Consider the following 23988-nt stretch of genomic DNA (forward strand, 5'->3'; position numbering starts at 1 on the left):
CTCCCAGTTCTTACGCCCTTTGACTCAGACTCTGGGACTTACTCCATTGGCTGTGCTGCTTTTCAAGCCTTTGTGTTTGCAATGAAATTACACCACCAGCTTTCCTGGGCTTCCAGCTCAAAAAAGGCAGACAGTGAGACTCTCAGCCTCCATAATCGTGTGAGTCAATTCCCCATAATAAATCTCTTTCTGTATATCTTTTTATACCCTATTGATTCTATTTTTCTGGACAATCCTGAAAATTCACCAATAATATTTCATTTACTTGTTTGATATTCGGTTATTGAAACCTCATTTGGTGTCAGGATGCATGCTCAGCTCAGGAATAACAAAGCTGAAAGCTCAGTTGTAGGAAATTTTGGCCAGACTTATTGCTGTGTAGAAATGTATGCTATTCACCAATAATAACTACTTCTCATTATTTAGCAACTATAAGATAGAAGCATATGCATAGACTTTCACAAAATGTATTTACTATTTGTCATATTGCAACTCAAACACATTTTTACATAGTCATGAACGTGGGCAGAGGTCAGGGTTATAGGTCACTTCATTTTTACTGTGACAAGCCTTGGGAGCCAAACTTTCCTGAATGTCTTGGTCCTTCTTTAGGTTTTACTTGGGCTTTCTTGTTTTTCTTTTTTTTTCTAACTCCTAAATATACCTCAACTAAAATGTAACAGTACATTTTCTGCTTAATCTCTCCAATCAAGTATTTATTAATATTAATAGGATTAATCTAGGCTTTAAAAAAATATATCATTTACTCAAAAGTAGGAACTCTAGTTTTTTTTTTAAATATTGCCATACATTTGAATCATTCTTTATCAAATTTTTTCATATATGTTAAATTATTTGCTCTCCTTCGAATGGAAATGATTGGAGAAATAACACACAACTTCTGTGTGTTGTCTGAAGGCCGGAAGCTCTGTATTCAGAGACCCCCAAATTAGAGGAGCTCAGTTCTTTGGCAGAGAGACATATGGCACCCACCTCATGTTTCTCAGAAAGAATTTAGCTCTCTCTTTTAAGTACAGCACACTTAAAATCTCTAGAACAAAATCTTCTTATCTTTTCTTAGTCCAAGAGATAAAAATGCAGCTGGACTCATGGTTTTGAATTTCTTTGAGGAAAAGTGTGATTTACATCCAAAGACACTAAAACTGAACTGTAGCCATTTCACAATGTTACTATAGGGTCTTATTCTCTCCGTGTCCTTGCAGAGAACTGGCTAACCACTATTTGACCTTGCAGATGTTTGCAGATATTCCACTGTAGCTAACAATCTTTGTTGTGCCTTAGTGCTTCACCTTTACTTGTTTCAAGTCTTAATCCAATTTTCTTCTGCTTAAACAAGGGATGGGAAGGTGGAGAAAGATGTGATGACAGAAAAAAGATGATTCATGTAATTTACAGGCTTTCTCACTAGATGCAGTATCATTTCTCTGCGGAGACTGTTTTAATGATTAAAGTGTGCTGTAAGACAGTATTTTCAGCCTAATTTATGTAATATTGTGACAGTTCTGCCCCTAACAGTGAACAATTGGTGGTGACCCTGGAGGAGGAGGTCATGTTCTAGGAGGAGAGAACTTGATCTTGTTTAGTTTAAAATATATTACTGGAGGTAGGTGACCATCCTCATCTGGCCTTGAGAAGAGTTTCTGAAAGAATAGAATGGGACTGACAATAAAATTTGACACCAAACCTGTTCTTACATCTCTTCTTTCATTTCTTCAGCATACACTTACTGACTGCCAACTTCATGATTATCTATGTGCCAGGACTGGGACTTACACAGGCACTACAGATAAGACTCTGCTCTCGTGGTGATGCAACATTGTGAGCCTTGTGCAGGGAGAAAGAAAATGAACAATAAACAAATGAAATGATTTCAGTTATTGATAAACACTATGAAAAAATTAAATCGTGGCAGTGAGACGCAGAGTAACAGTGGTGGTTCAGGAATATATAGTGGCCAGTGAGGGTGGAGGATGGCAAATAATGAGATGAGTCATACAAGACAAGGATGGAGATGTAGGAAGGGGCCTGATGGTAAGCATGTAATATATTTAAATATAGGATTTATAATTAAAGTAAATGTAGGAACAAAAACGAAAACATGATGCAAAAATTTTATATATATATATGTATTTTTAGGGCTGCACCTTCAGCATATGGAAGTTTCCAGGCTAGGGGTTGAATTGGAGCTGCAGCTGCCAGCCTATGCCACATCCACAGCAACACTTGATGAGAGAGGCATCTGCAACCTATGCCACAGCTCATGGTAATGCCAGATCCTTAACCCACTGTTGGAGACCAAGAATCTAACTTGCATCTTCACAGACACCATGTTGAGTTCTTAACCCTCTGAGCCACAACAGGAACTCCATAAATATTATATATTCTAATAAAATAGAAATAATGCAAATTAAAATTATAGAATTAGGGAAAGAGAAGGAAGACAATAGAATGAGCTCATTGATTGTTTGCAAAGGTGATAGTGGAAATCAAAGGGTAGCATCAATAGCAGCATACAAGTTAGTAAAATATTAAATAAGGAAAACAGTGGACTAAGGGCATTTAAAGAAGATATGCATACAAAGGTAACAACCAGAAGAGAAAAGGAAAAACTCCCTACATACTTAAAGAACCATTAAAAGGTATTAGAACAGAGAGAATATAAGATGCAGAGAAATAAACATGGCAAACATGCCAGAATGCTCATAAATTATAACATAAAATACATGGTAGAAATGATCTCAAATATATGGCATTAATGTAGTTCAATGGATTTAATTCATATTTTAAAGAAAAGTGTTTTCAACTTGAATTCAAAAGCAAAACTAAATGCTGACACACCTCAGTTTACAAATAAAGGGAAGGGTAAATGTCAAATATACTAGACAAATGGAAAATGTAAAACACAGGCAGTGTCACCCTAATATCAGAAAAGTAGGATTCAGTGTGAAAAAGAACACTTTTAATGCAAACTACCACAATTTTTAATAATTATATAATAGTTATATGTATTTATGCACTGAAATAGTATAGTAGCTGCCTTTACAAGTTAAAAGGTACAGTAGATTCAAGAGAATATATGTGTATATATGTATATATATATATATATATAAACACACAAATAATAAGAGGCTGCTATTGAATATGAGAGAGCAAATTGACAAAAAATAAGTAGAGCTGTAAAATACAAAGCTATATAACAAATAATTTATATTTTATGAATACACACATAATCTATATGAAATTTGCCCTCTGATAATAAAGAATATACTTTCTTCTCAGGTGCATGTGGAATATCACAAAATTTGATAATATGTTAGGTCCCAAAAATGTATAAGCAAATTTTATGGGATAAAGATATTTTAATCAACAAACTTTGATCATAATGCAGTAAATATTATTTTTTTAACATTGTAAGAGAAAAAATGTATGTTTTTAACATCATTTAATTTGTTAGAGTCACAATAAAAACTAATATATGAAGTAGGTGGGAAAGGGTGAATTCTTCTATAACCCTGTGTAGAGAAGGGCTTCCTAGTAATGAATCACATGTTAAAATAATGGCCTCCAAGGATATCTACCCTTAATCCCTGGAGTTTTTAAATATGTTACTTTACATGACAAAAGGGAGTTTGCAGATGTTATAAAGCATAAGAACTTTGAGGTGGAAAAATCTTCCTGGATTATCTGGGTAAATCCAATGTAACCACATACATTTTTTAAAGCAGAGAACCTTCCCAACTAGGCCAAAAAGAAATGTGGCCCCCAGAAGAAGGAAGTGTGACAGGAATTCTACATGACTTTCTGACTTTGAAGGTGGTGGAAGGGATCACAGTGGAGGAATATGAGCAGCTTTTAGAAGCTGGGAATGGAGAGAAAAAGGATTCTCCCAGAGTTTTGAGAAAGTAAGGTTGTCTCGTTGACACTTTGATTGCACCCAGTGAGATCTATATCAGACTTCTGACTTAGAGAGCTGCAAAACAGTAAATTTGTCTTGTGTCTTGTGAATTCCTTTGGTTTTCTTTTTGACTAATATGTTTTCAGACTTGGGACTGAATAAGCTTGCAGCCCAGAAAAGCAAATGCTCACAGACAAAAAAATGCCCCATTGAAAGCCTACTCTCTGTAGCCAGATTCCTAGAAAGGCAACCACTCTACTCCAGGTAAACACCGCAGACAAACCTGTGGCCTGACATATCCCCAAGTCAGCAAATGTTGAAAGGGGAACCTAGAGCTTCGACCTTCTACCTGCTGCAATGAGGCATTTAAACTCCTCTGTTGGGATGGTATGAGAGGCCTAGAAAGGGAAATGTGACATTCATTGCTACCAGATGTAGAGTCCCCAACCTCACCATGGTGTCAGTAGATGCCAACTAATTAGAGAACCTAGACTTCTTTCCCTCATCCAGAAGTGATGAGGGTCCCCTACACCACCTCACTAAGGTGGTGTCAGAGGAGGCCCAATAGAGAGTCAGGAATTTCACCACCACCACCCAGTGGGAATGAAGTCACACACTTCTCTGGTTTAAGTGGAGACCCTGTGAGGAACAGTAATGATACTTGCCCTGTCACCTCTCCTTGCACCCTGGGAGGTATCAGTGGCAGTCTTATTGAGAGCCAGAATACCCACCCTCACTCATCAATAATGGGGAGCATCCCACTCAAATGTCAATGGCTGGAGTGCCTGAGCAGGGAAAAGGAAGTTGGCTAAATTAGAAAGTTCAAATAAGATCTATAAAGTTTATATCATTGCATGATACCCAAACTTTCCAGTTTAGCTAAAGATCAGTCATAATACTAGTAATCAGGAAGATCTTAACCCAGAAAAAAAGACAAACTGAGGTGACCGAGGTAGTAAAATTATCTGACATTCTAAAGCAGCCATCAAAAGAATGCTTCAATGAGAAATTATGAATGCACTTGAAACAATCATAATAGAAAGCCTCAGCACACAAATATGAGATAGTAACTACTAAATGGAAATTTTAGAATTGAAAAATATACAGCCTCAACAGCAAAATGGAGGGGAGGGTGGAAAGAATTGGTGAACTGAAAGATTTAAGCATAGAATAATAGAAATAGAATACAAAGAAAGAAGCAGAGCCTTGAAGCTATATGGGAAGATAATGAAAGATCAAATGTACTTGTTGGAGATTCACAAAAGAGAGGAAAAAGAGGGTGGGGATGAAAAAATATTCAAAGAAAGAATGGCTGAGAACTTCACAATTTAGCAAAGGACACAAACTTACAGATATGAAAAGCTGAGCAAATCCCAATCAAAGAATTCCACACAAAGACACAACATAGTCAAAGTTCTAAAAACTAAAGGTAAATAAAAGTTCTTGAAAGCAATAAGATAGATTTCTCATAGGAGAAAAAAAATTGGAATGATAGTGTATTTCTTATTAAAAACATGGAATCCAAAAGGAAATGGCAAAACATTTTACAAGTTCTGAAAGTTAAGAACAGTCATGAATCTCATATCTGACAAAAATATCTTTGAGGAATTCAAAAGAAATGAAGATATGCTCAGACGAATAAAACATTATTTGTTGTCAGCAGGCCTATGTTTTAATAAAAAGAGGTATTCTAAACAGAAAATGAACGATAAATGAAGAAATCTTGTATCATAGGAAGGAAGAAAGAATATAGCAAAAATTGGGTAAGTATGATAGAATTTCTCTTGGGTTGTCTAAATTATTTTTGACTATTAAAAAAAGTATAATACTATCTAATGTTGGTTCTAAATGTATGTAGAAGAAATATTTAAGACAATTATATTATAAATGTGGGAGGGTAAAAGGATATAAAGGAGGAAAGGTTTTTTACAATTTACTCAAATTGTAAAATTATGACATTAGTAGTTTTGAAAAGTTATGTATATAACATGAAATACCTAAAGGGATAAATAAAGTATAGAGACACTCAAAAAATTTTAAATCAGTAGAATTCTAAAAAGATGTTCAAGCTATACATATAAAGCCAAGACAAACAAAACAGGGATGAAAAACAGAACTATCAGAAAAAAATGGCAAAATTAAGCCCCAACATGTTAATAATCACATTAAAGTTAAATAATCTTAATATACCAAATAAAAGAGAGAAATTGTCAGAAAGACGTGACCCAACTATAGATTGTCTATAAATATAAAATATAATGATAGTGGCAGATTTAAAGTAAAAAGATGGGAAAATATATACCATGCATACATTTATCAAAAGAAAGCACTGAAAGCTATATTACTATCAAATGAGTTAGACTTCAGAGCACAGGAAATTGTCAGACATACAAAAAAACTATTATCTAGTGATTAAAAAGGTCAGAACACCAATAAAACAACATAATCCTATGACAAATAAGAGAGCTGCAAAATATGTATAGCAAACCTGATGGAAGAGATAGAAATGGATAAACCCATGATTAAAGTTGAAGTCTTAAATACCTCTGTCTCAATAAAAATAACTTAGAAAATCAGCCAGGATACAGAAGAATTAAACACCACCATCAACCAACAGTATTAAACTGGGTTTTACAGGATGTTTCCCCAACCCACAGCAGAATGTGCATTCTTTTCCTGTGTCCACAGAAGATAATCCAAGATAGCCTACATCTATGGCCATAAAATAATTCTCAACAAATTTAAAAGAATTGATATCACACCAAGTATTCAACAACTATAATAAAATAAAAACAGAAAGCAGCAAGAGATAAGATGAAAAGCTCCAAACACTTGGAAACTGAACAACGCATTTCTAAATAATTCTTTTGCTCAAGACGCATTCTAATAATACTGAGAAATAACAAAATACAATATCAGAATGGAAATGAAAACACAATGTGTTAAAACATGTGAGACAGCTAAAGCAACATTGAAAGGAAAATTTATAGCACTAATACATATACTACATATTAGAAAAGAAGAAAAGTTTCACAGTGATAATCCAAGTCTCTACCCAAGAATCTTAAAAGCCAAAATAAACTCAATGCAAGTAGAAAGAAGGAAATTATAAAGATAAGAGTATAAATCAATGAAATAAAACATATGTATCAGAAAAAGAACAAATAAAACATTCTTCATTTGCATACAATATGATTGTCTAAGAAAAAAAATCAAAAGAATCTACAAAATGTCCCCAGAATTTATAAGGAGGTTTAGCATATTCACAAGATACAAAATAAACGTGAGAAAATCAATGAAATTTCTATATACTACCAATATACTTGAGGACATCAAAATTAAAATTACAGTATCATTTACAATTGCTCAAAAAGACAAAATACTCAGGTGTAAATCTAACAAAATTTGTATACTGAAAGCTACAATATTCTAGTGAAAAAAATAAAAGAACATCTAAATCAATGGAAAGACATACTTTATTTAGGGATTGGAGGATTCAACACAGTAAAGACAAATTCTCCTCCAAAACAATATACATGTTTAATGCAATGCCAATCAAAATTCCATAAAGGCTCTTTAAGATTATTCTAAAATGTGTATGGAAATGAAAAGGAACGTGAATTGCTAAAGCAACTTTGGAAAGGAGGGATAAAGTAAGAAGAATATGACTTTTAAGAATTAGAATATAGTCTTGGCTTGACCACAGTTCAAAACCATGTGGTATTAGCAGGTGGACAGATACATAAATCAATGGAACAGAATAGAGAATGAAGAAATAGACACATACAAATATGCCTAACTTATTTTGGCCACATGTACAAAAACAATCCAATGGTGAAAAGATGACTTTTTCAACAATGGTGCTGGAGCAATTAGATATCCTTAGCAGGAAAAAGTACTTGACCTCAATCTCATACATTTTACAAAAACATATCTTGTACCTAACTCCTTCCTTTTTTCATTTCTTCCTTGCTTTCCTCCTCTTATATACCTTTCCCCTTTATTCTTTCTTCCTTCTCTTCATTTCTTGCTGCATATCTTTTTACCTCCATTCTCTCTTGTCTCTTCCTTTCCTCCTATGTTCCGTCTCCTTCTTTGTTTTATTTTTTATTTTCCCTTTCCTCTCTTATTTTCCTGATTACCCCAAAAACTATTCTATACACGTTCAGATCAAACATTACACAAAATAAGAATATTAGGGGTACAAAAAACATAAATTAAGTGAAGCAATGATTAAATTAAATTTATCAACTCTTTAAGAATTGAAAGCTGGAGTTCCCATCGTGGCTCAGTGGTTAACGAATCTGACTAGGAACCATGAGGTTGCGGGTTCAATCCCTGGCCTTGCTCAGTGGGTTAAGGATCTGGTGTTGCTGTGAGCTGTGGTGTAGGTTGCAGACACGGCTCGGATCCTACGTTGCTGTGGCTGTGGCATAGGCCAGTGGCTAGAGCTCCAATTAGACCCCCAGCCTGGGAACCTCCATATGCTGCGGGAGCGGCCCAAGAAATGGCGCAAAAAAAAAAAAAAAAAAAAATTGAAAGCTATGAAATTTAAAATTGTTCCTAAAGTTTCTGGGTAATTATAAAAAGAAAATATATTTTAAGGGTGATGGTTTTATTATCCAAGAAATTAAAATGTATCTTAATGTGTGCAAAGACATTTCTCCTGAAATTAAATTTAGCAGAACATTTTTGCATTAGTTTGGGTTTGAGAAACATTGTGGAAGGAAGTAGATTCTACTTAAAAAAAATGTTTTGGATGCAGCTATTCTCTAGCTAAATATATGCTTTATTACTGGCCTTAATTCTAACATTTATCACTGACATATTTGAGGATTATTCCTGGATTAATCATTCCTTTAACCTCAACTGTGTGGAATGCAGTATACTGAGAATACACTCAAGTTGACTGTAGCTGCCTTGGCATTAACTTTGCAATTCCCAGGATCAGTGAGCTTTCAAACTACCTTCTGTTCACATGCTGCAGGAAGTTCATTGAAAATGACCTTCGAGGTTCTTTACTATTAGGGTCCTACTAATAACATTTACTACTCAAAGTGTGATTGAGAACCAGCAGCATACATCATTTAAGCTTAGGAAAAAAATGTGTAACCTCAGGCTCACCCTAGATCTACTATTTATAATTTAGATTTTAACAAGATTCCCCAGGTTATGTGTATATCACTTATTTTGCACATGCTTGGGGGCTCCTAATTAGAGGCAGACTCATTTGTTGCCATGCTGGTACTTAGCATCTTCCACTTGGCTAGATTATTGTTAGGGGAGACCCAGGCATTGTTTTATGCAAGCCTTATCAAGGAGCAAAGAAAAACTTTTCAAGTACAAGCATACTTTTTTTATTGTACTTTATTTCATTTTCCAAATATTATTATTATTATTATTTAGATTTTTAACTTTTTTTTTTTAAAAATTGAATGTATATGGTAATCCTGTTTTGAGTAAGTTTATTAGCACCATTTTCCAAACAGCATTCATTCACTTTATCTATCTGTGTTACATTTTCATAATTTTTGCAATATTTTGAACTTTTTCGTATTTATTATATATGTTATAGAGATCTGTGATCAGTGATCTTTGATGTTATTATCACAGTTGTATAGGGTGCCATGAACCACCCCATAAGACAGTGAACTTCATTGATAAATGTTGTGTGTGTTTTGATTGCCCCACTGACCAGCCATTCTTCCATCTCTCCCTCTCCTTGAACTTCCCTACTGCATGAGAGAAAATAAAATTGAAATTATATCAGTTAATAAACCTACAATGTCCTGTAAGTGTTGAAGTGAAGCGAAGGCTCTTTCACTTTAAATCTAAAGCTGGAGATGATTAAGTTTAGTGAGGATGGCATGTCAAAAACCAAAGAAGGCCAAAAGCAGATCTTTTGCACCAATTAACCAAGTTGTGAATGCAAAGGGAAAGTTCTTGAAGGAAATGAAAAATTCTACTCCAGAGAACACACAAGTGATAAGAAAGCAAAACAGCCATATTCCTGATATGGAGAAAGTATTAGTGGTCTGGATAGAAAATCAAAACAGCCACATTTCCTTATGCCAAAGCCTAATCCAGAGAAATTACTAAATCTCTTTAATTCTAAGAAGGATGAGAGAGGTGAGGAAGCTGCCAAAGAAAAATTTGAACCAGTAGAAGTTGGTTAATGAAGTTTAAGGAGAGAAACCATCTCCATAAGGTAAAAGTGCAGGGTGAAGCAACAAGAACTGATGTAGAGGCTATTGTGAGTTATCTAGAAAATTTAGCTAAGCTAATGAATGAAGGTGGCTCCACTGAACAACAAATTTTCAGTGTAAACAAAATAGTCTTCTTTTGGAAGTATATGCTAGGACTCTCATAGCTAGAGAGGAGAAGTCAATATCTTGTTTCAAAACTTCAAAGGTCAGACTGACTCTTTAGTTAGAGGCTAATGCAGTGGATGATTTGAAGTGAAGCCAATGTTCATTTACCATTCTTAAAATCCTAGAGCTAAGAATTATGCTAAATCTACTCTGACTGTGCTCTATAAATGGAACCACAATGACTGAATGATAGCATATCTGTTTATAACATGTCAGTGAGTATTTAAGCCAACCGTTGAGACCTATTGCCCAGAAAAAAAGATTCCATTCAAAATATTCCCACTCACTGTCAATAAACCTGGTCACCAAGAGCTCTGATGGAGATCTACAATGAGATTAATATTGTTTTCATGACTGCTAACATAATGTCCATTCTGCATCCTGTGGATCAAGGGGTAGTTTTGACTTTAAAATCTTATTATATAAGAAGTACATATCATAGGGCTATATAGCTGCCATAGATAATGATTCCTCTGGTGGATCTGGGAAAAGCAAATTTAAAACTTTCTGGAAAAAAAAAAACTTTCTGGAAAGGATCCATCATTCTGATAATATAAGAATATTTGTGATTGATAATAAGAGGTCAAAACATCAATATTCATAGGAGTTTGAAAGAGGTCGATTCTAACCTATTCTTTATGGATGACTCTGAGGAGATCAAGACGTTAGTGGAGGAAGTCACTGCAGATGTGGTGGAAATAGCAAGCGAACTAGAGTTAGAAGTAGAAGATGAGACTGAATTGCTACAATCTTAGGCTAAAACTTCCACGGATGAGCAGTTGCTTCTTATAGATGAGAAAAGAAAGTGGTTTCTTGAGATGGAATCTTCTCCTGATGAGGATGCTATGAAGATTGTTGAAATGACTACAAAAGATTTAGAATGTGACATAAACTTAGTTGCTAAAGCAGCAGCAGGGTTTGAAAGAATTGATTTCAAGTTTGAAAGAGATTCTACTGTGGGTTAAAAGCTATCAAACAGCATTGCGTGCTACAGAGAAATTGTTTGTGAAAAGAAGAGACAATCGGGTAAACTTCATTGTAGTCTTATTTTTTTTTTTTATAATTTTTTTAATTTTCCCACTGTACAGCAAGGGGGTCAGCTTATCCTTACATGTATACATTACAATTACATTTTTTCCCCCACCCTTTGTTCTGTTGCAACATGAGTATCTAGACAAAGTTCTCAATGCTATTCAGCAGGATCTCCTTGTAAATCTATTCTAAATTATGTCTGATAAACCCAAGCTCCCGATCCCTCCCACTCCCTCCCCCTCCCATCAGGCAGCCACAAGTCTCTTTTTTTAACAAATTGACACACTGACCTCCACTTTCAGCAAACACCACCCTGTTCAGTCAACAGCTGTCAACAACATGAAGACAAGACCCTTGCCCAGGAAAAAAATTACAACTGACTGAAAGCTCAGGTAATAGTTACCGTTTTTCAGTAATAAAGTATATTTTCTTTCCTTTTTTAGCCACACCCACAGCATATGCAATTTCCCAGGCCAGGAATCGAATCCAAGCCTAATCTGCTGCTTATACCACAGCTGTGGCAAAGCCGGATCCTTAACACACTGTGCTAGGCTGAGTATTGAATGAACCAGCAACGCCACAAAGACAAGCAGGATCCTTAACCCACTGCACCACAGCAGGAACTCCCAGCAATAAAGTATTTTTTAAATTAAGATATGCGCATTGTTTTTTAGGACATAATAGTATTGCCCACTTAAGCTAGTACAATAAAGTTTAAACATAACGTTTTAAAATAATCAATAATTATTTATTCCTCAGTACTGGAGGCTGGGGAGTCCAAGATCAAGTGTCTGGTGAGAGCAAGCTTCCTGGATCATAAACCCCTGTCTTTTTGCTGTAACCTCACATGGCAGAAAGGGCAGGAGAGCTATCTGGTGTTTCTAAGGACTCTAATCCTATTCAGGAGGGCTCCACTCTCATTACCTAATTACCCCCAAAGGTCCTCCCACCAAGTACTGTAACATCGGGGAATAAGTATAACTCACATATTCATGTGATTCATTTTAATGTGATATCGAATTCACTGCCGTGGTATGGAACCAAACCCACAATATTTCTGAGGTATGCCTATAAAAACATCACATGCACCTTCATAGTGAAGAAAAAGTTATTTTTGAGGCACTAGACAGCTTGAATTTATATTTATTGTCATAGTTAAATGTCATAGGTATACAAACATTCCTGTCAATTTTCTGCATTTAGCATGAAATTAGAATGCAAAGACATTATATACCTGTACACAAACCACATACTACTCTAAAAAAATTTTCATGTGGAAATATACTCTAGTCAAGGAGAGTGTTATCACTAATGTAAGTACTACCAGTTGTCACTGACATATTTTAAGCTCTTTCCTGGATTATTCATTCTTCAGCCTCTACCATTTGGAAACACTTTGCAGTTTGACTTTCTAAAGCCAAATGATGTAGTAAATTTCATTCATCACTGTGAAGTATAGAATAATACATAAGTACTACTCCTTGGAGTTCCCTTGGTGGTGCAGCAGGTTTAGGATTCTGGCGTTGTCACTGCTGGGGTGAGAACCGTAGCTATGGTGGAGGTTTGATCCCTGGCCCTGAAATTTCCACATGCCCTGAGGCTGGGAGGTGGGGCGCAAAAAAAAGGTACTGCACTTTCAGTGATGCATGAAGGCAGTATTTATACAATAAAATCTTTTTTTACATAATTTTTTTTAGAAAGAGTATAAATGGGATAAGATTCAGAGTAATAAGATCTTACTTTTATTCACAATTATTTACCAAGTGGTCCCAGAAATAACCTTTTTTGACACTTTGTTTCATCATTTGTAACAAGATAATTATGAATAATAAAATTAATGGTTTGATTTTATAGAAATAATGTATATTGTACCAATGTAAATTATTAGTTCTGCCTTAATTTTGTTTGAAAATCCAAGAATACATGGTATGTTTTGCTTTTGTGAGATGATATGAAACAGAGGAGATCCGTGATTATGAAAACGGTTTTGAATTCTTCATTTAAAAGTCATGTATGAAAACTAGAAAAAATTTATATTTCCTGATACTCAATCTTAGGGAATTGTAGTTCAAGCTGTAAGGTTTTGATTTTGCAGCTGTGTTTATTGAGATAACTTTGGGCTGAGTGTCGGAAAAAAATATTGCTGCCAGGAAGTCCATCACTAAAGATTTTAAGTTCCACTAAAGCTGCTAAGGCTGTGTTTCTCAAACATTGAGATTACAGTAATAATGCAAAAGTTCTCATTACACCACATTTTATAAAATAAAAAAGTTACTAATAAACCTTGATAAATGTCAAAGAGAAAATTGTTCAATTCCAGTGTTTGAACATCTGCATGTCTTTTGGTTCAAATGGCTGAATTGGAAAGTTTCAGTGAAGGCTGAAGAGTTTTAGAGATTAGGTTTAAGAAATCTTGCCAAGTAAGCTGAAGCAGAGCAGATTGTTAGCATTATCTTGCAGACAGGAGGACACTATAACTGATTTCAACATTCATTTCCTCCTTGTTCTTAACTCAACTCTGACTTCCTTTGAAAGACTGTTTTCTGAGACCACAGAGCTGGTACATGTACTGACTACAGACTTTGAGGATGGAGACACGTGTTTGGCATCAAAGGTGCAACTTGGTAGTATATTGGTGATGAAAAGGAATTGCCAATTACTGAATAAAGCTGAGAGTTTTGGAGTTTTTAAGGCTTTTGGAAACTTCATACTTTCATGCAACATTAACTATGAAGTTTGTTGATACAGAAAAATCAGTTCTAGGCATTTCTGATTGGAGCTTCAGCAAAAGATCCCAAGATCCATATGGCATTAAGAAAGAGAAATTATTGGGTTCCACAAAGCTTTGAGTTTAGACTACAAGCATCTCAGCAGTGCTCAGTGTGACCTGAGGACCAGAATACAGTCCATTAAATTTCTCCATTGATGGGGTCTTATTACCACAGTAGGTCCCACCCTTCGCATGTAATGACTGATACTGGGTATCTCAAAATCATCAGGAATAGCAGAGAAACTAAGATTTAATGTGATCAAAAAATAAATTAATATTTTATTGTAGGAGGCAAATACACTAGATTTTGATTCTAGTATGTTATGCACTATGTTATCAATTTAAGACAATAACTTAGCCATGAAAACAAGAAGTGTGTACTTGCTATTCCCCTATCAATAAAAAGTCAGTTTTACATTAATAGCTGTCCTATGCTCAATTTACAAAGACAAAGTTCCATTAAAGTTATTTCTGGAGTTCCTGTGTAGCTCAGCGGGTTAAGAACGTGACACAGTGTACGCGAGGATGTGGTTTTGATCCCTGGCCCACTTTGTTAAGGATCCTGAACTGTTGCAAGTTGCAGTGTACGTTGCAGTTGTGTCTGGGATCCCACGTTGCTGTGGCTGTGGTATAGGCCAGCATCTGCAGCTCCAATTTAATCCCAGCCCCAGGCACTTCCATAAACTGCAGATGTGGCTGTAAAAAAAAAAAAATTATTTGTAAAGACTATTACAAATTAAGACAAATGAAAATTAGTTTGGAAAAATTACAATGCATCAAGAAGCAAATACTGTGTGCACTTAAATTAACTGAGTCTTTGGAAAGAGTGGCTAACTGACAAGAAATTTGAAGAGCTTATAATGTTATGAGATTGTTTTTAAAACAAATATTTATAAAAATGCTATCAGTACATGATTTGTTTAAGAAAAGCAATGAAAGGGAAATTTGTTGCCAGCAAATTTGAGTAGCTTAAAGCAAATTTAGGCTTAAAGCAAATTAGAAAAATAAATTTGTTCAAAATATTTCATGTTCTGAAGTAGAGAAATGATCTGTTACATTAGAAATCTATCTTCAAGGAAAAATTCTAGCATGAAAACTAAAACAAACAATCTAGAAAATTACCAAACAACTTTTTGGAAAATAAATAAAAGGAGTGGTCAATGCACCAATAAGATCTGAGTTTATATAGGACAATAAATACATTTCGAAAGGAAATGGTTATACATTTGGCACAACTAATCAGGAAATAAAATTGTAAATAAATAGATTTAAATCAATCAATGGAAAAACACAATTATTGTCACCATATTTATGAGGATATTCCGGCCAATTATAACAATAAATATTGTAAAATAGGCATAGATTTATAGAAAGTAATAAGATAATTATGAAGTGCAAATAATTCAGTGTTAACACCGACACTAAAAATATGTACATCAACAGTGAGACATAAAAGTTTTGAGTAATGAGTTTAATAAATCCCAGGTTATTATGTTGCATTTGTTTAATTAAAAGGTAAATCTTCTTAGGCAGTATCTGCTCCTGTCAGGTGCTACAGCAAGTGTATCACCTTCTTAGGCAGTGTTTCTAACAATGATGACTTGTATACTGAAGCGGCAAATAAATGAATAACTCAACTAACATTATAAAAACTCAAGTAAATAAGTACATATTGCCCAATAAAAATAAAGCTTTTATCATGCATTTTTTAGTAGGATTTTGAACAAAATAAGGGCAAGGGAATCTTCCAAACTTTTACGAATTGTGAATTAATCCATAAAAGATGTGACATTTTAAGGGTTACCCAAAGAGAATATTTTGACAATATGAGGGTAATAAAAGAGCATTGCTTTAATTTACTTGATAGAAGTGGTAGTGGCAGACACATTTGATTACTAAGAATTAAGGAGATAGGTAAATTGTGAAATTTTGGGAACCAATTGAATAAATTTCTTATATTGCTCTGCACTCCAAAATAAGCCAAATTATTCTAAATGGTTGAGTCTTAGGCTTGTCAGTCCAAGTGTATCTATCACCTTACACCTGAATCATCTTATCCATCTTTTGGTGCATACCATGACACACCAGTGACGGCCACTGACTAGATTATCTTACTTAAACTTTGGTTCATCATATTTGCTTTGCCATTCTTTGCGTTGGAACCTTCAATGACTCTCAATCTCTGTAATTATGGACAATTCCTTAGTCTGATGTTCAAATAATTGCTCTGCAGTTTTATCTTCTGTTGCAATGTAACATGCAACCTCCATCTAAGCCATCGTAGGCTTTTTGAACTTTTTCTAAACATACATCATGCTTTCTTGATTCTACTACCTGTGTTTGAAACACTTCTCTACTGTTTGTAACAATGTGCTCATTTGAAGATCTATCTCGTGTGACAGAGATCTCTTGAATAGACAGAAATTCAGTTCTGCACATTTAGGACAGTGCTTGGAAACTGGTAAGCCATGTATAAATAATTATAAATAAGATGATAATACTTGAGTTGAAGGACAGATTTCAATGACAGAGGTACTAAATATGTTCTATTCTTGATAATCTGACAAAAATATTGTATAAACTGTGCTATTTTCACTAATATAAAGCAATTGCATATTTAGATAACTTAAGTTGGTCATAGTACATATGAGTAAAAAGAGCAAAAAAATTTGTGGCTGTTACTAATTGGATGACTTTTTTATAATGCAAATTTTCAATCTGCCATTATTGGAACTGTACATAAAGGTTATCTTTTATACATGCTTACTTCTGTATTACATTAAAATAATATTAATCAAACGTGGAGCATATATTTAATCTGTTTTGACATAAAATCTAGACCATATATCTCCATTTTATACATCTTATACAGATTATAAAGAAAAAAGTATTTCAAAATACTTTATCTGCTGAATTTAAGATGTGACAGAGTTTGGAGGCTTACATTTAAATGTTAAGCATTTTTTCAAAGTAATTGAAGGTACTTAGAAAGTATCTGTTGATTCACACACAAAATTATGACAGAAAAAATGCCATCCTACAGATGAACTAATGCTAGTTCCATATCAGCAAGACCTAAAAAGCAATGAGACTTATGAAGGAATCGTATTTCATGTATTAAAAAACACCAGGGTCAATAACAAGCAATTTCAAAGCTGTGATGTAAAAAGAGATCTGTGTCTCTTTTGTGCATATGTTTATCTCATAGGTTTGCATTTACTTTTCTACTTCCTACCTTAACCACGCTGATGACTTATCCATGGAGTGGTATCATTTTTCTGTGTGCGGATTAAAGTTAATATATGTGAAATCCCTCTCTCTCTTTCCATCTGAAAGTTTCCCTGTCTATCCACAGCATATTATTTAAAATAATTTAAAAAACAATTCTGTGTGTGTGTTTTAAATAATTTAATCTATTCCAGCTTTGCTATGTGGGTGTTCTGGTCCCTAAGCATTTTTTAAGTGTAATATAGTTTGTGAACCTCTTAAGATCTTCTCAGGAGGGGAAGCTATCATGTTTAGTACAACACAGTCCTCAGTTTCTGGTTTCCTCAAAGTACTAATATCAGATTTTTGACTCTTTTCCAAACATAACATGCTTTGCTAGATTTTTCTTATAGAACCTAAAGGAAATGAGATAGGTCCTTTGTTTTCTCATGAAATAACTGAAGAAGCCTCCTCTGATCACTAAGAAACTGGAAATAGGCTGAGAGACAAGAACTCTGGTGTGAAGAGTGTTTACTAAGATCCCTTTTATGGCCTAGTAATATCTCTCATCTCCAAACCCATGTAATGTGTTGTGACCCAGGAGGTTTGTAGTTCAGATCCTCTTCCTGAGGATAATACTAAGCTCTAGGAGAATATGCTACAAAATGGTGTGAATTTTGTGTTGGTGTCCTTTGAGACACAAGGCATCTCTGGCTTATTTTTAATCCTTCATTGGGGTTTTTTTTTTTTTATAGGGTCCTTTATCAATTCCCTAGTTAGATATCTAGTCTGTGTCTCCTTCTATGGCATCTTCTCATCCAGATCCCCAAACCTCAACTTTAAAGAATCTTCTACTTCCTTCTGCAGGGGAAGAGTGAAGCAGGGGAAGTTTTAAATGCCCTTCTGCAGTACTACCACCATGAGGAAGGGTGCTGGTCCTCTTATGCCAGCAAATAATATGCTGCCAATTCTCCCCTATGCAATCATACAGAACTCTTGCAGGAGATTATTGAATGAGAACTGACATCTTCTTGGACTCTATCTTAAAAATATCTGTACAGTTCATCTTTCATTTTGGATCTCTAAATTTTAAAGAGGCTTCTCTCATTTACCACCCTTTCCATGGAATCAATGTAGGGCAGGGCAATAAGATGGTAGAAAACTTCCATTTATACCTAACTCATTATTTTTTCCCCAACTTGTTGTTTTCTCTAATATTTCCTACCTCCCTCTCCAGTTTAGAGGATCTTATCTTTCCAAGGACTATAGATAGTTTAGCTATTGCCAAAATAATGCATATAACAAACCACCTCCAATTCAGTGGCATAAACAATATGCTTGAATGACTCTTTTTTTTTTTTTTTCTTTTTATGGCTGCCCTTGCAGCTAGGGGACTAATCGGAGCTACAGCTGCTGGCCTACACCACAGCTAGAGCAATGTCAGATTCCAAGCCGTGTCTACAAGCTACACCACAGCTCACGGCAAGGCCAGATCCTTAACCCACTGAGCAAGGCCAGGGATAGAAACTGCAACCTCATTGTTTCTAGTAGGATTTGTTTCCGCTGCACCACGATGGGAACTCCTGCATAACTCTTGATTAGTGGAAGTTTAGCTCATCAAGTCTGGGTTCAGTTGAGCTTGACTCCAAGTTGCAGATTGGATCTAGATCTGTTCTACCTTGGACCAGTGGCTACTCAAGGCAAGTTCTCATGGTGAAAAAGCAGAAATGAATGCCTGGAAACACTCCACACAAGGACATCTTAAGCCTCTGTTCATATGATGTTACTGACATCCCTTTGGCCCAAATAACTCACAAGGCCATCCTCAAACTCCAGAGACTACAAAATATACTTTGTCCATCATGAGACTACTGGAGAAAGCCAGATGTATAATACTACTACAAGGAAGTGAAGAATTAGGACTAATAATTCAAACTATCATAGATAAGAAGAGATGAAACATCACTCAGCAACTAGTACCCCTAATTCAATAAAATTTTCATATTTTCATTTGTCAACTTTTTCCTGAATCAGGAGAGACCAAAGTCTAGTCTGAATAGGGAGAAGAGCGATGGAGTGAGTGAAGCTATTTTAGGGATATTCAGAAAAATATACAAACATAATTATAAATTTCATCAAGCATTTGAGTCTTCTTTGACTCTCTGGAATTCTCTCCTCTCTTCCTCTCCTAGATTAGTAATATTTGGAAATTGATATTTTTTAATCTTCTCTCTCTTCCTCTGACTCAATGGAGGTCACAAACCTCTTACTTGGCCTGAAGACCCTATAACAGTGGTGCGAGTGAGGTGGGGGATGGGGGAGCTGGCTTCAAGAAGGAAACATATAAGGCTCAATCCATGCTAAGTGTCTGGGAAGCAAGGCTTGCTCTAGCATTAAGTCCACAGGGAAGATGGAGAGCAAGAACTAGATTGGAAGTGGAGGTTTACAATGAGAACCAAGTAAGACTGAGTGAGCGTTTGGATAGGTAATACTGGGAGATGTATTTACTAGATGCCAGAAGATAAAGCATATTTTAATGAATGCCTGCAACTGAATCTGTTCATTGGAGAGGGCAATCTTGAAAGTTTTTAAAATTTAAAAGTTGTTTAAAAATTAAAGTATAGTTGATTTACAATGTTGTGCCAATTTTTGCTGTAGAGCAAAGGGACCCAGTCATATCTCTATCTCTATCTCTACCTCTAGCTATATCTATCTATATACATTCTTTTTCCTCCACTGTCTTCCATCATGGCCTATCTCAAGAGAATGGGTATAGCTCCCTGTGTTATACAGTAGGACCTTATTGCTTATCCATTCCAAATGTACTGGTTTGCATCTACTAACCCCAGACTCCCAGTCCATCCCATTCCCTCCCTTGAAAGTTGTAAGTCTGCTTATATACATGTGCCTTTTTCCTTGCATATTCCTTTGATTTATAATTATTACAAGGATAAGAGAATGAAAGGGGCAGAATGAAGTTTAGCATTGCTAAACTTCATGTTTCATGGAGAAGGGGTATTGTGAGGATTTTTTCCAGGTTTAACTTCAAAACCAAGGTATCCAAACAGATACTACAGCTAAGAATAAAAGCATTCTTGTGGTTAAAATTACCATATGTCTGAAATTTTCCAGGGCAGTTTTTCAGGGGCATACATGTGGCTGATGATGTGAAATCTTAAGATACATTTCATACATACAACTTTGCACACTAGGATTGTAGAGATTTTTAAAGATCCAAAACAACACTAATGAGACATCGATACCAACTATATGACCATTTTTTGCAAAACCCCCCAGTGTACACGAAAGCATCCTCAGTTGTTGTGTTTGTCATTTACCCTCTCTTCAGCTTCCTGTTAGAATGTACTTGGTTTTGTGTGTATTTCTACTTGCGTATGCATGAGGTAAAATTCTTTTTCTCTTAAAGATTCAGTCTTCCTTTTGTAATATCTTGACTTTATCTTACCCCGCTCACCCCCATTCTAACAGATATCATTACACTTAGTAATAGACAAAGATACATTTTACAATTAATCAGAAACTGAAGGCACATCTGTGAAGAATTTTCAATGCAATAGTACTCCAAGTTGGTGTACGGAGACTCACTAAGGGATAAGGAGACAGAGACTTACTCAGAAAATAGCCTATTTCTAGCATCTGGGTATAGATTGTATTCACTTACATAGTATTGATCAAAAGATAGCTCTTCCATCCATATAAACTTGAACATTTAGGGTCCCCTGGAAGGAGTAACATCTTGAGTTTTGGAATGTAGGTAGCTGTAGACTTTCTAGAGCCACTTAAATAGGATCTAAGACATGTTATGGATTTAGAAAACCAAAGTATCACTTTTCTACGGCTACATTTGATGAAGGACTAGCTGCCTTCATTCATTTTGGAATTAGGTGGCATATAAATCATTAAATAAATGATTACTCATAGTGCTGAATTGTTAATTAAATGCAATACCTTAAGTGTGTATATTACACATATCTCTTGCCTCAAAGTAACATCCTCCATATTATTAATAGAATAAAGGTTATACTGGATCCTGAGGTAATTTCCCACTCCTTCCTAACTTCTAATTAGAATGACAGATGGCCTTTTGGCCTGTTGTAAGGTAGACAAATGGCCAATGTTTGTCATGAGATGATCAAATGAACACTGAAAAACCCAGGGGAAAGAGGTACTCTCTGTTACTGGCCTTTTTGCTGAAAAGAGGAGCCAAGGCTTTTTATCATGTGCATATATATATATATATATATATATATATATATATATATATACACATATATGGTCTCTCTGGTGTGAGAGACCCACAGATAAATCCAGGAAGTCCTGGTGATCAGGAACTTCCAGTTGTGCCTTCCATTCCTGTAATGTAAAAGCCATGACAGACCACAATGTGACCATGGGAGTGAGATAGTACACTGCTTGTTTGAAGACAAAGGAGGGAGCCAAGGGATACAGGCTGCCTTTAGAAGTGGAAAAAAGCAAGAAAACAGATTCTCCCCTAGAGTCTCTAGAAGAAGCCAGTCCTGCAGGCACCTTGACTTTATCCCAGGGAAACATATTCCAGACTAGAAATGAAGAGGATATATTTACATTGTTTTAAGCCACTAAGTCTAAAATAATTTGTTATAGCAGCAGTAGGAAACTAATACATCGGCTTATTCAATATTCATCCTTGGGGACCCTGGGGAACCAGATGCACAAGGACTGCTGGCGATTAGGCTCCATTTAAGACCAGTTTTGAATAAAAAGTATGAAATACATTAAAAAAAAAAAAAAAAAGCCATGGAGTTCCCGTCGTGGCACAGTGGTTAATGAATCCGACTAGGAACCATGAGGTTGCGGGTTCGGTCCCTGCCCTTGCTCAGTGGGTTAAGGATCCGGCATTGCTGTGAGCTGTGGTGTAGGTTGCAGATGTGGCTCGGATCCCACGTTGCTGTGGCTCTGGCGTAGGCCAGTGGCTACAGCTCCGATTAGACCCCGAGCCTGGGAACCTCCATATGCCGAGGGAGAGGCCCAAAGAAATTGCAAAAAGACAAAAAAAAAAAAAAAAAGAAAACATGTCCAACTGTTCTTTTGGTATTCATTGTCCTCCCTTCTCTCTAATTAGAAATAATTTTCCTTTAAGAATCAGTCCAGGAGTTCCTGTCACGGCACAACAAAAACGAATCCGACTAGGAACCATGAGGTTGCAAGTTCGATCTCTGGCCTCGCTCAGTGGGTTAAGAAGCTGGTGTTGCCTTGAGCTGTGGTGTAGGTCGCAGACGAGGATTGGATCCTGCATTGCTGCAGCTGTGGCATAGACCAGCAGCTGTAGCTCTGATTGGACCCCTAACCTGGGAATCTCCATATGCCACAGGTGTGGCTATAAAAAGCAAAAAAATAAATAAAAGTATCAGTCCAAATTTAACCTCGAATGTGAAACATCTCTAAATCTCATCCTATTGGTTTAAGTTTCCTCTATAGTATCATAAAATTAAAAATGTGTATATGTCCAGCAACTTGAAAGAGCATGAATAACATCTTTAATCAATAATTACTAAATTAATAAATCTATAAATTTTGTTACTTTATGAAGAAAAATTATACAGAAACAAATATTATCTTCTTGATACCACATAATTTTTACTAGTTTAAAAAAATCTCTGTGAAGATACATAACTAATGTATATGGTTAGAAAAGGAATACTACTGCTTATTGTTCTAATATCAATACACTCTTTTTCATCATAAGTTCCTATTCTTCTAAAAGCTTAATGTTGATTTTTAAAAATCCCCTGAATCTTGGTCTTGGTGAAGAGTAAAAGACTTATGAAATTAAAATATCTCTGGGAGCTGGCCTCAGAAGGGGTGTGTGGGTGAGACCCACAGAGTGCTGGGGGTGCCCCTGGGCCATTTGGGGGTTCCACGGGGAAGAAGCCCCCAACGATTTGTGAGTAGGCTTCTTGATATAGTCCACAACAAATTTAGTAGGATCCAAGTCTCTCAATGCCCTCCAACAATCTTATCTTCCACTTTACCAGCCTCTTCCTGCTCCCGGTCATTCAGCTCATGATTTGGCACTCTGGGTAGGGTGAGAGAGAGAGGAGCTTTTGGGCAGCATCCTGCACAGCTGGGGAAGCCCAGTCCTCATCTACAGGCACTCACTTTCTCCTGCAGGAGAAATCACTGACCTAGGAAGCTCTTTCTTGGCTGTGAGCTGTGCAGTCCTGGGGGAGGGATGATGCAGATAAAGTTTTCCTACCATCTCCATTGTTTCCAAACTCAGATTTTTTGGTTCCAGTGGCATCCTGGAACTTCTATGCTGGAAACCTAGACTTCCATAAAATCTCTCTCATCTGTGAGTGATTACCTAAGATAATGTTGTCTGTGACTCGTGGACCATGGCAGAGAGGACTGGAGGCAGTTAATGGTTAGCTGCAGGTTCCACAGCTGGTACCAAAATCTATAGGCCTGATACCCAATGCACAGGTGGGCAAGACTCCTCTTGGGTCCCTTGGTATATGTTACTGGATCCCACAACTCCTATAAACACACTTTTGTCCATGGAGTGAGGCCGACTTTTTGTTTTTAATGGGATGGGAGCACATAAATGAGGGATGTCTTATTCAGTAATGATACAGACTTCACTAAATGTATCTGACACTTGCTCTTTGCTCTTGATTTCCCTTTGAAAAAGT

The 23988-nt window shown here is 35.8% G+C and overlaps 1 pseudogene; it reads left to right on the plus strand.

Annotated features, from left to right (window-relative positions):
- The first annotated feature begins 3774 nt into the window (after nucleotides 1–3774).
- LOC125121972 (tigger transposable element-derived protein 1-like) lies at nucleotides 3775–12778 on the plus strand (annotated as a pseudogene).
- The last annotated feature ends 11210 nt before the right edge of the window (nucleotides 12779–23988 follow it).

The sequence above is a fragment of the Phacochoerus africanus genome, chromosome 3, assembly GCF_016906955.1.
Source record: "Phacochoerus africanus isolate WHEZ1 chromosome 3, ROS_Pafr_v1, whole genome shotgun sequence".
Taxonomy (NCBI): domain Eukaryota; kingdom Metazoa; phylum Chordata; class Mammalia; order Artiodactyla; family Suidae; genus Phacochoerus; species Phacochoerus africanus.